Here is a 9,605-nt window from a genome sequence, read left to right on the forward strand (position 1 = left end):
TGACTGCTATTTCTGCATGTGCAATGTTAATAATAATACCGAAAATTTGAAAAACATTGTTTATCCGAACCTCAAGTATGCAATTAGTCCAGTGCCACATGGCCCAGATGTACCTAACACCTGAGAATCCAGTCAATTTATAAGATAGCATCAGTGTTTCTGAAACTGAAATAAAATAAGATACGCTTATTGATGTTGGTGAGATATCAGAACTTGATGACTTAGGTTTACCTACGGATCTTTCCGAGATTTTAGCATCTAGACTTGAAACTAAAAATTTACTGGCACAAAACATTAAAATGTCATATTTCAGGAAACGCAAGACAAAATTTATAAGCTTTTTTGACGAATTATTGTACTGATCTACTAAAGAACCTTCGTACACACTATAATTCTGAGGACTGTAGGTTTTTTATTGACTCATCCAAAAGAAGTTTCAAAGCTGTTCCCTTTCGCAACGGACATGCCATTGCTTCTGTAGCTGTTGCTGGAACTGGAACTTCAGCTTGAGAAAATCAAACACGAGGACTATAATTCGATGATTTGTGGCGACTTACAAATTGTGGGACTTCTACTAGGTCAGCAATAAGGATATACGTAGTACCCCTATTTGGACAATAAAAACAGACCGGTTCGTTGGGTGAAAAAGAAGTCGCCAAAAATGGTAAAAATGTTCTTTGCGATAGTCTTATTGATACACGAAAAATTCTCTTGCCTCCGTTGCGTATTAAGTCAGAGGACTAATGAAGCTTAGGAACGTTGAAGCTTGGAAAATTTCCAGCTCTCAGATGCAAGATTAAAGGAAGGAATTTTTGTAGGTCCTTAATTAAGGCGATTAATGGAAGATCGAGACTTTGTGAATATCATTTTAATTTTAATGGAAACAACAAATATTCAAATTTCAAAACCATCGTAGAAAACTTGTTGGTGAAATTTAGGAAATTTTCACAATTTCGTCAACAACCTAAATGTCGAAAATGGATTGCAATATGAATATAAAACTACACTTTTCACACTCACATCTGGACTACTTTCCCGAAAATCTTGACGCCGTGAATGAGAGGAGGAAGGATTCCACCAAGATACGAAAAATGGAACGCAAATATTGAGGTCGATGGAACTTTGCAATGACGGCGGATTACTGAAGTTTCATCAAAAAGGGAAAATCCGGCCATGGAATATACAAGAACATCCAACGAAGTTTTTCGGTCAAGAGGGAGAGATCTTCCAAAAATAAATGGACTTAACTATTGCTCGAGACTTTGTTATTTAATTTAGTTTTTTAATTCGGTTCTTGTTCTTGTACTAATAAAAATCATGTTTAAATCAAGCGAGATTTTTATTTATTAATTTTTAATTTTAATGTTTAATAATTAATTAATTAATGTTGATAAAAAACCATACGTGATAAAGGAATACTCCTATCAGATTTAAATTTAGGAAACCTGAATAATCCAGAACCAAATGTCAGATCGAAATCAACTTTCAAAAATTAAAACCTTGTTAGCCTATGTAATTATATATCATTATACTATGCACATTTTCAGATTATAGAAGATCTATATTGTACTTATATGCGTTTTTTCTTACTGATTGGTGCATTTATATCAAAACCTGTAAAACCAAGTAATCTGTAATAAATATACCGTAAAATCCTGCTAAAAATTCTCTTCGAATTCCATAGTACTTCAATAAAAGGTTATAGATATAACAAACTTAAAATATATCATGTTACGATATTCAACCTATTCTACCTACAGTTCTATTTCACTTTCACTGTAGGCATCGTTACATCTAAAATCTGTAGCATGTCCAGACAGGAAGGTAGATTTTTGCTGCTAATGAGAGTTATTCAAAGTAATATAATGTGAATGGTATTTACAAATCTTCTGGAATCGTCTTGAGTCGGTTGTTAATGAATCGAATATGCCAGTGCACCTTGTTCACAGAGCCGCAAAACTATCACAAACCGAATCAATGGAATTAAAACAGCGAACATTTGTTACTCTCTCAAACATTTTCCATATTCCCAATAAAAATGAGTCCGACAACAACCACACTGTGGTCCTTCCTTACATTCAAAACATTACCGACCACATATCAAGAGTTCTTAACAAACATGCAACCCGGATCTCAAAATTTATTCCACTAAACTAAAATTCTTGCATGTAATTAATTCTTCCACCATAGAAAAATCCGAGAATCCTATACAATTTCAACAGCGACTTAGGTATTTCTTCTTCTTCAGCACTTCAACATCTACTCTGCCATATAGGCCTCCCTCTTCTCTATCTGTGTTCTCTACCGATGCTTCTTTTACATGGTCTTGATTTCCATTGCAAAATGAGTTTTGTCAATTCAATGCTGCAGCTCGTTCTATTACATACACCACCTTCATTTGTCCTCTGATCTCTTCGTTATGTATATAGTCGATGTCTAGCATTTCTCTGTGTTATTGGCCTCTCTTGAACTGATATTTTTGTATATTTTTTATTTGAGAAATGAAACTCATACGTTTCAGAAGTTTCCCATATGTTTGAGTAAGCACGCCCATGAACAAGACAACCTTACCTAATCCTAATCGACATACACCGGCCTCCTCGCATTGATTATGATGTCCTAAACAAAACAATGTCCATGCACTCGGTTTGTAAATTGTACAGTACGGAAATAAAATTTGTAGTTGTTTTTTCACTTAGTTCTTTGTAAAAATTGAAAGCAAAAGGAGAATACCTGTTGTAAATTGTCCAAAATCAGATGAACTATAATAATATATATAATATAATAGAATAAGAGGCTCAACAGTGTTTTCTAGCACGTCACCATCTTTCCACATTCTTTCTTCTATTTTAATCAAACGTGCGATGCACTTACTCAATTTTTTGCAATGCGCTGTCCTTATTTCTCTGATGCGAGATGGCTTCAACTCATTTTAAAAGGGGTGCCCCTGTGTTTGACTTTTCATTTTCAATTCATTTCCTTCAAAGTTTTCCACAATTCCTTCTTATTTATGGCTGGAAAGGAACAATATCGTCTAACTCCATTCGAACCCATTTCAACTATTTTTGCAGCTCCTCATGTTGAGTGTTGATGACGAAGAGCTTTGAACGCATTGTCAGTAACAAATTCAATCAACGATAGACGAGGCAACATTTTGCCTTACGGCAGTTGGTTTCTAACAGAAGCTACTTTAAAAGCTACCTTTTTATTCAGGGCAGGTAGTTTGTGCTCAATTAAAGTCAATCAAAGTTTTGCTATAGACGGCTATTATTCAAATTGTATTCCGATCAATAGATAGGAAAGATACTGGTTATAATAAAATGCTACGTAATAATATAGATTTTAAAAAACCGGTATAATGAGGGGTCATATAATTTGTTTTCTATACTGTAATCTTCAGACACGCAAAGTCTACTCGATATCTGATTCGGTGTCGTCTCTGATTTCAAGCGCTGGCGCGGTCAGTTGGTTTCATCAAAACTAATACCCATTTCGAATTATATTATCATTATAGTATTGACAAACTCGCCAAACTCAATCTTGTATCTATCTTCCATCACGGAAGAGTTACATTTCCCACATACCATACTTCAACATGAGCACATGAAAATATATATGAAAGTAGATATATTTGCGGAAGCTACATTCCAAAGTAGCACTTTCGTGAAAATGGCTAAAGCATTTATCGCAAATCGAAGCCAAACCGATATCGAAAAGACTTTTTAGTGTCTGCTTGACATTAGCGAACTGAGAATTCCGCGGTTAGTGTGGTTTGGAAATATACAGAACATGCAGAAGAAAAAAGTCCAGTGCCTTTGTTTGCTCGAAATGTGTATATCCGGTATTTTTTGATTCTGGATTCTCATTCCATTGCAACTTTTGTTGCCGCTCATTTAATTTAAATCTTTCGCTGTTCTATTCACAACAATATTTTTTTACTTCGCTTTCGTATTATTTTTTAAAATAATTGGTTAATTTAGGTGTCATTTTTGTTGGTTCAAAATTACATTGTATCTTACTTTTCACAAAACTTTCAGATTCCTCCTGAGTCGGTTTTTGTTGAGTCAGACTCGCTTACGTTTCGATAATCAGCCTCTTGGCTTCTTCGGAGCTAAGCTGAAACTGGCTCGCATTTTGCTCTGTATCTGCTTATATGTTGTTTGAGGGGGCGGAGCAAAATGGGGGGCATAAACACCGTCTCGGATGACTGATTCCCATATTAGTGACAGGTAAAGTCTTGAGTCGCGGTTAAGGTTGTTAGGTTGCTTACAAACTACAAACAAGCAGGTACAGAGGCTCATTGTCGGAGTAATACAAATTTAGTTGAAGCTAGGTTTTGGTCGGAAAAATGAAGAAAACAATTATTTTCTCGAAAATTGCTGAAGATGCAATGATATACATTTAAAATTTCAACGTTGATGCTGCTACTATACCGTAGCAGCTTTTAGATCAATAGAGTATCGCTGCTCATGGAACTAACCAAATTTTTAGAACAATCCAATATATCGTGCGCCGTAAAAGTCTAAGACGCCATCAACAGTGAAACACCCCGTATATAATTTGTTCTTTATTGAATCAATACCATACCAGTTCTGCTCATCATTCCACGTTAAATTTACCACATTAAAAGCTCTCTTTGGAAATGCTGATGAGGCAGGAACACTCATAAAGAAGGAAATTATTTTAAATAGATTGTTAAAATCGAAGTGAAGGTTTCGAAATTTTTTATTTTAGAATATTTATATTACTTTTTACAAAAATTCTGGATTCCTCTTGCGTCGGTTATTGGCGAGTCGAACTTGCTGACGTTTCGCCAGTGATCCTGTCGGCTTCTTCAGAACTTAACTGAAACCGGCTCGTATTTTACTCTGTACCTGCTTATCTTATAAACACCGTCTCGGATGACTGATTCCCATATTGCTGACAGGTAGAGACCTGAGTCGCGGTTAAGATCGTTAGGTTGTTAGATTTCTATAGACTCTCGGATTTTTCATTGGTAGAAGAACTGATTACATGCAAGAAGTTTCGTTTTATCAAATAAAATTTTATGTCAGGTCTCATGAGTGTGTTCGGTAACAGTTGATGAGTTTATTTGTCTTAGTCGTAAGGATCTTTCGTGTTCTTTGAGTCTAGTTGATATTTTTCTTCCGATCTCTCCAATGTATTCTTTGCCGTATATGCATGGAATGCTGTAAACTTCTGGCATCTCAAATTGAATTTTGTCTTTGACGGACCGAAGATGTTGAGAGGTTTTTGGGACAAGTGTGATATGTGGTCAGTGATGTTTTGAATGTAAGGAAGGACCACAGTGGCAAGTGTAGTGTACACAGACCGATATCTTAATGTATAGTCCAAAAATCATCGGTTATCAATCCTCTTGTTTACAGCTCGAGTCACTGAACCCAGAATTAAAACACCTTATCTCTACTCTTCTTTCTAATAATTTCCACAATAAAGATATTAAGCGTTCCATCAAAAAATACACTTCACCATAATTTTCCCATAGAAATGAGGCAGAAAGCAATTCTACACTTGCCATTGTGGTCCTTCATAACATTCAAAACATCACTGACCACATATTAAAAGTTCTGAAGAAGTATAACTTCAAAACCAGATTTACCAGTTGAAAAAAAATCTCTCAACATCTTCGGTCCGTCAAAGACAAAATTAAATTTAACATGCGAGGAGTTTACAGTATGCCATGCAAATGCGGCAACGAATATATTGGAGAGACCGGACGAAAAATATCAACTAGACTCAAAGAACACGAAATAGCCTTACGACTAAGACAAATCACGCATCAGCTGTTGCCGAACACACTCATGAAACCGGATATAAAATTTTATTCGATAAAACTAAAATTCTTGCATGTAATCGGTTCTTCTTCCAACGAAAAATCCGAGAGTCTATAGAAATCTATAAACAATATAACAATCATAACCTCTACTTGTCATCAATATGGTTATCCGAGACGGTGTTTATGCCCCTCATTTAGCTCCGACCCCCTCAAACAATATATAAGCAGGTACAGAGTAAAATACCAGTTTCAGTCAAGCTCTGAAGAAGCCAACAGGATGATGATTGGCGAAACGTCAGCAAGTTCGACTCAGCAAAAACCGCCGCAGGAGGAACCCAGAGGTTTTATAAAAAGTATTACAATAGCCTGTGGAAGATTCTTTGAAAAATTAATATTTACATTTTTTCAATTACATTTAAAATTTTCTTGCAAGGAAACCATTTCCTCAAAGATAGTTATTCCTGCAATTTGAGGCAAATAATTATACGCTGGACATTTTTCTTGTAAAAGTGTCTTTGTCTAATTTTAACCATTTCTATAAGTAATTTTGAAAGCTCTCCGGAAAACTTACGAAGTCATTCTTTATAGATTCTATGTCGCGAAGATGCCTTTAATTTTTTACCTGTCTCATAGCCAAAGGACAAATCAAAATGATATGAAAAACTTGTTAATTTTGTTAATTGCTTTTTCCTTATTTTGAGGATATTTACGGTTCATTGACATCTTTTAACAGGACAATGGAGATAATTTTAAAATAAAGGACCGTTCTTTGAAATAAAAAACGGTTGGCAACCAAGTCGACTAGTTTACATAACGAGAAATGGCGTGTAATATTCTATTTGCTTATCGCCGTGTGAGTCGTGGTCTCCAACGTTCGTCCGACATCTGGAAAGTGTCCCGACAGATATAATCTCTACGAATTTATTGTCCTTAGCAACGTCACGGGAAATTGAAGAAAACATTTCATCGGATTCTCGGTTCGTGTAAATGCAGTGGCGTGTAAAACAAACCGATTAAACTGTCCAATGTTGTAACTTTTCGAAATACTAGGAGACCAGCATTTTGCAATTTGTTTTCAGATGTTCTAGCTATTATTTAGTCCCTATTTGATCATTTTAATACGGCGAACAACATTTTGTCTTGATGAACTATTTGTTTCAAATTCATTTTTCTTTTTAGGACACAAAACACTGCAAACTTCAAAGCGGTTTTAATGACTTTGCAAATTCGGAACTAACCCTAAAACTAGTTTTACTCTGTACCTGCTTATATATTGTTTGAGGGGGCGGGGCTAAGATTGTTAGGTTGTTTATAGATTTCTATACACTAGTTTTATCGAATAAAATTTAATATCCGGTTTGGTGATTGTGTTCGGCAACTGCTGATGAGATTATTTGTCTTAGTCATCCCAAATGGAATTTTGTCGAGAGATTTTTGCACAAATGGTAAATCTGGTTTTGACTTTAGTTTCTTTTAATGTATAGTCAGTGATGTTTTGAATGTAAGGAAGGACAACAGTGGCAAGTGTAGGATTGCTTTCGGCCTCATTGCTATTGGAAGGTAGTGGTGAAGTGTATTTTGTGATGGAACGCTTAATATTTTTAATATGGAAATTATTAGAGGGAGGAGCTGAGGTAAAGTATTTTATTTCTGAGTTCAGTGACTCGGGCTGAGATAGTTTTACGGCTCAGTGAACAGGAGAGGTGATAACCGATGTTTTTTGGCCCGGATGGTGATGTGACAATGATGTGATGTAAACGCAATGACCCAATGTTAGGTCTGATTTTCTATTGATAAGAATGTCTAAGGGAGGTTATTATTAGTTTCTAATTCAATGGTAAAATGTATGTTTGTGTGTATAGAATTTAAATGACTAAGAGAATCTAAATCTACTAGGGATTCTTGACCATGAGGTCAAATACCAAAAGTATCATCAACGTAGCGTTTACATTGTTTTTAGATGGAAAATGTCGAGAGCTTTGTTCTCAGAAGTTTCCATAAATATATGGGCGATGACTGGTGATAGTGGAAATTCTATAGCTGTTCCCGATGTTTGTTCAAATATTTAACCGTTATAAGAGAAGCATGTTACAGACAAGAATTTTTCAATTAAGGTGAAAAGATTTGGTTCCAGATTCTCTGGTTTTAATATATCTGAAATGATATTAAGAGTTTCAGGAATAGGAACTTTAGTATAACTAGGTCGAAACTAACCAGAATATCTTGTGTATCTAATGTAATGCTTTTTAATTGTCTGAGAAAATCTACTAGGGATTCTTGACCATGCAATTTATTTAAATTGTTTTGAGATGTTTTCGCTATTATTTGATCATTATTTTATCATGTCAAAAATCGAAAAAATCTGCCACAGGTAAGAGAGGCTTGTTAGACCGATAAACGTTTTTCTCTACTCCCTTCTCTAAAACATCTCATTCTACCTACACCAACCAATGATTAAAAACCAGCTATACGGCCCGTCAATGTTGTTTTTATATCATTAACTATGTCGGACAATATTTCGCCTTGATAAACAATTTTTAAAAAAATGGCTTTGCCAATTGTGAACTAACCATAAAACTAACTTTCACAACATTATCATGTTTATGAAACATTTGCTGCTGTTTTTTCAAATTTGCGGTAAGCTTCTGGATTTTGTCTTTCCTTATTTGTCCTGTCAGTGAATGAAGAATAGCACGGTTACTTAAGTGATGAATGATATGAATAAAATTTTGTACTTACTTTTTACTTAAAATTTTGGAGTGGGTTCTTTATTTGGTGTGAATAAAACGATGAGGTTGGTGCTTAAGAACACAGCACTTGTTATTTTTCTACGTGTCTTTCGATTTTGTGTTAAGTACTACTTTTGTATGGAACTTATTTCATTTAAATCTATGGTGCGGTACCTGCCGATGCAGATATCCCGTCGGCATTCCTAAATAATCGAGTCGATTCATCGGGTTTCGGGAGATAATATAGTAGGAGAAAGACGCTCCGCTAGCTGCGTGTTTCGCTGAAGCTTTAAGGGAGAGAGATAGAGTGAGTGGGTCTTTATTATCCTGTCAAATTACGTGCCGGCGAAGACTCACGCCTGTCGGGACGAGCTCCCGGCGAAGATCAGGAATTCTCTCGTCTTCTTTTTTTTTGTACGGGGGACGTCGAGAAGACGAACGATCGAGACAGGAAATTTAATTTTCGTACGTTATTTTAGTAAATTATAGATCGCTTTAGAGGAAACATCGAGAGCCGCCGTTCTCTCACTTTGGTTTAAAGCATTTTAATAAATAATAGAGGCTTGTATTTTGTAGATTCTGAGACTCGTAAACGCTCAGCCCACGGAAATGATTAATTGTTTATTATTATCGGTTAACATTGGCAATGATCCAAAGATTAAAAAAAAATAATTGGAACTATACACAAGGGGGTAGGGTTGACTAAAGATAAATCTCACGATCACGAATACGTTAACGCTCTTGGAGCAAAGTAGGTATTAAAAAAATTTAAACCTTAAATTAAAACACGTTCCAAATTTAATAGTCATCCTGTAGGGATCCCAGGGATGATCCATGATTCCCTTGTCTAATATCAGACATAGCCTTTAATTAGATTATAAATACATTTAAAAAAATCTATGTGGAGCACTGGTTTTGAGTCATTTAAGTTACTGTAATCTAGTCTATTGGAGGTTTTGATAAAATATAAATTACACAAAGTACCTTAAGCGAAGTCATAAACTTCACGATTAAAAATAGTTAAATATATCGAGCTTAAAACTACTTAAAACTCATATTTTGTGGAAAAAATGATTTGT

Source organism: Cylas formicarius, unplaced genomic scaffold, assembly GCF_029955315.1.
Source record: "Cylas formicarius isolate icCylForm1 unplaced genomic scaffold, icCylForm1.1 PGA_scaffold_10__41_contigs__length_53128322, whole genome shotgun sequence".
Classification (NCBI taxonomy): Eukaryota; Metazoa; Arthropoda; class Insecta; order Coleoptera; family Brentidae; genus Cylas; species Cylas formicarius.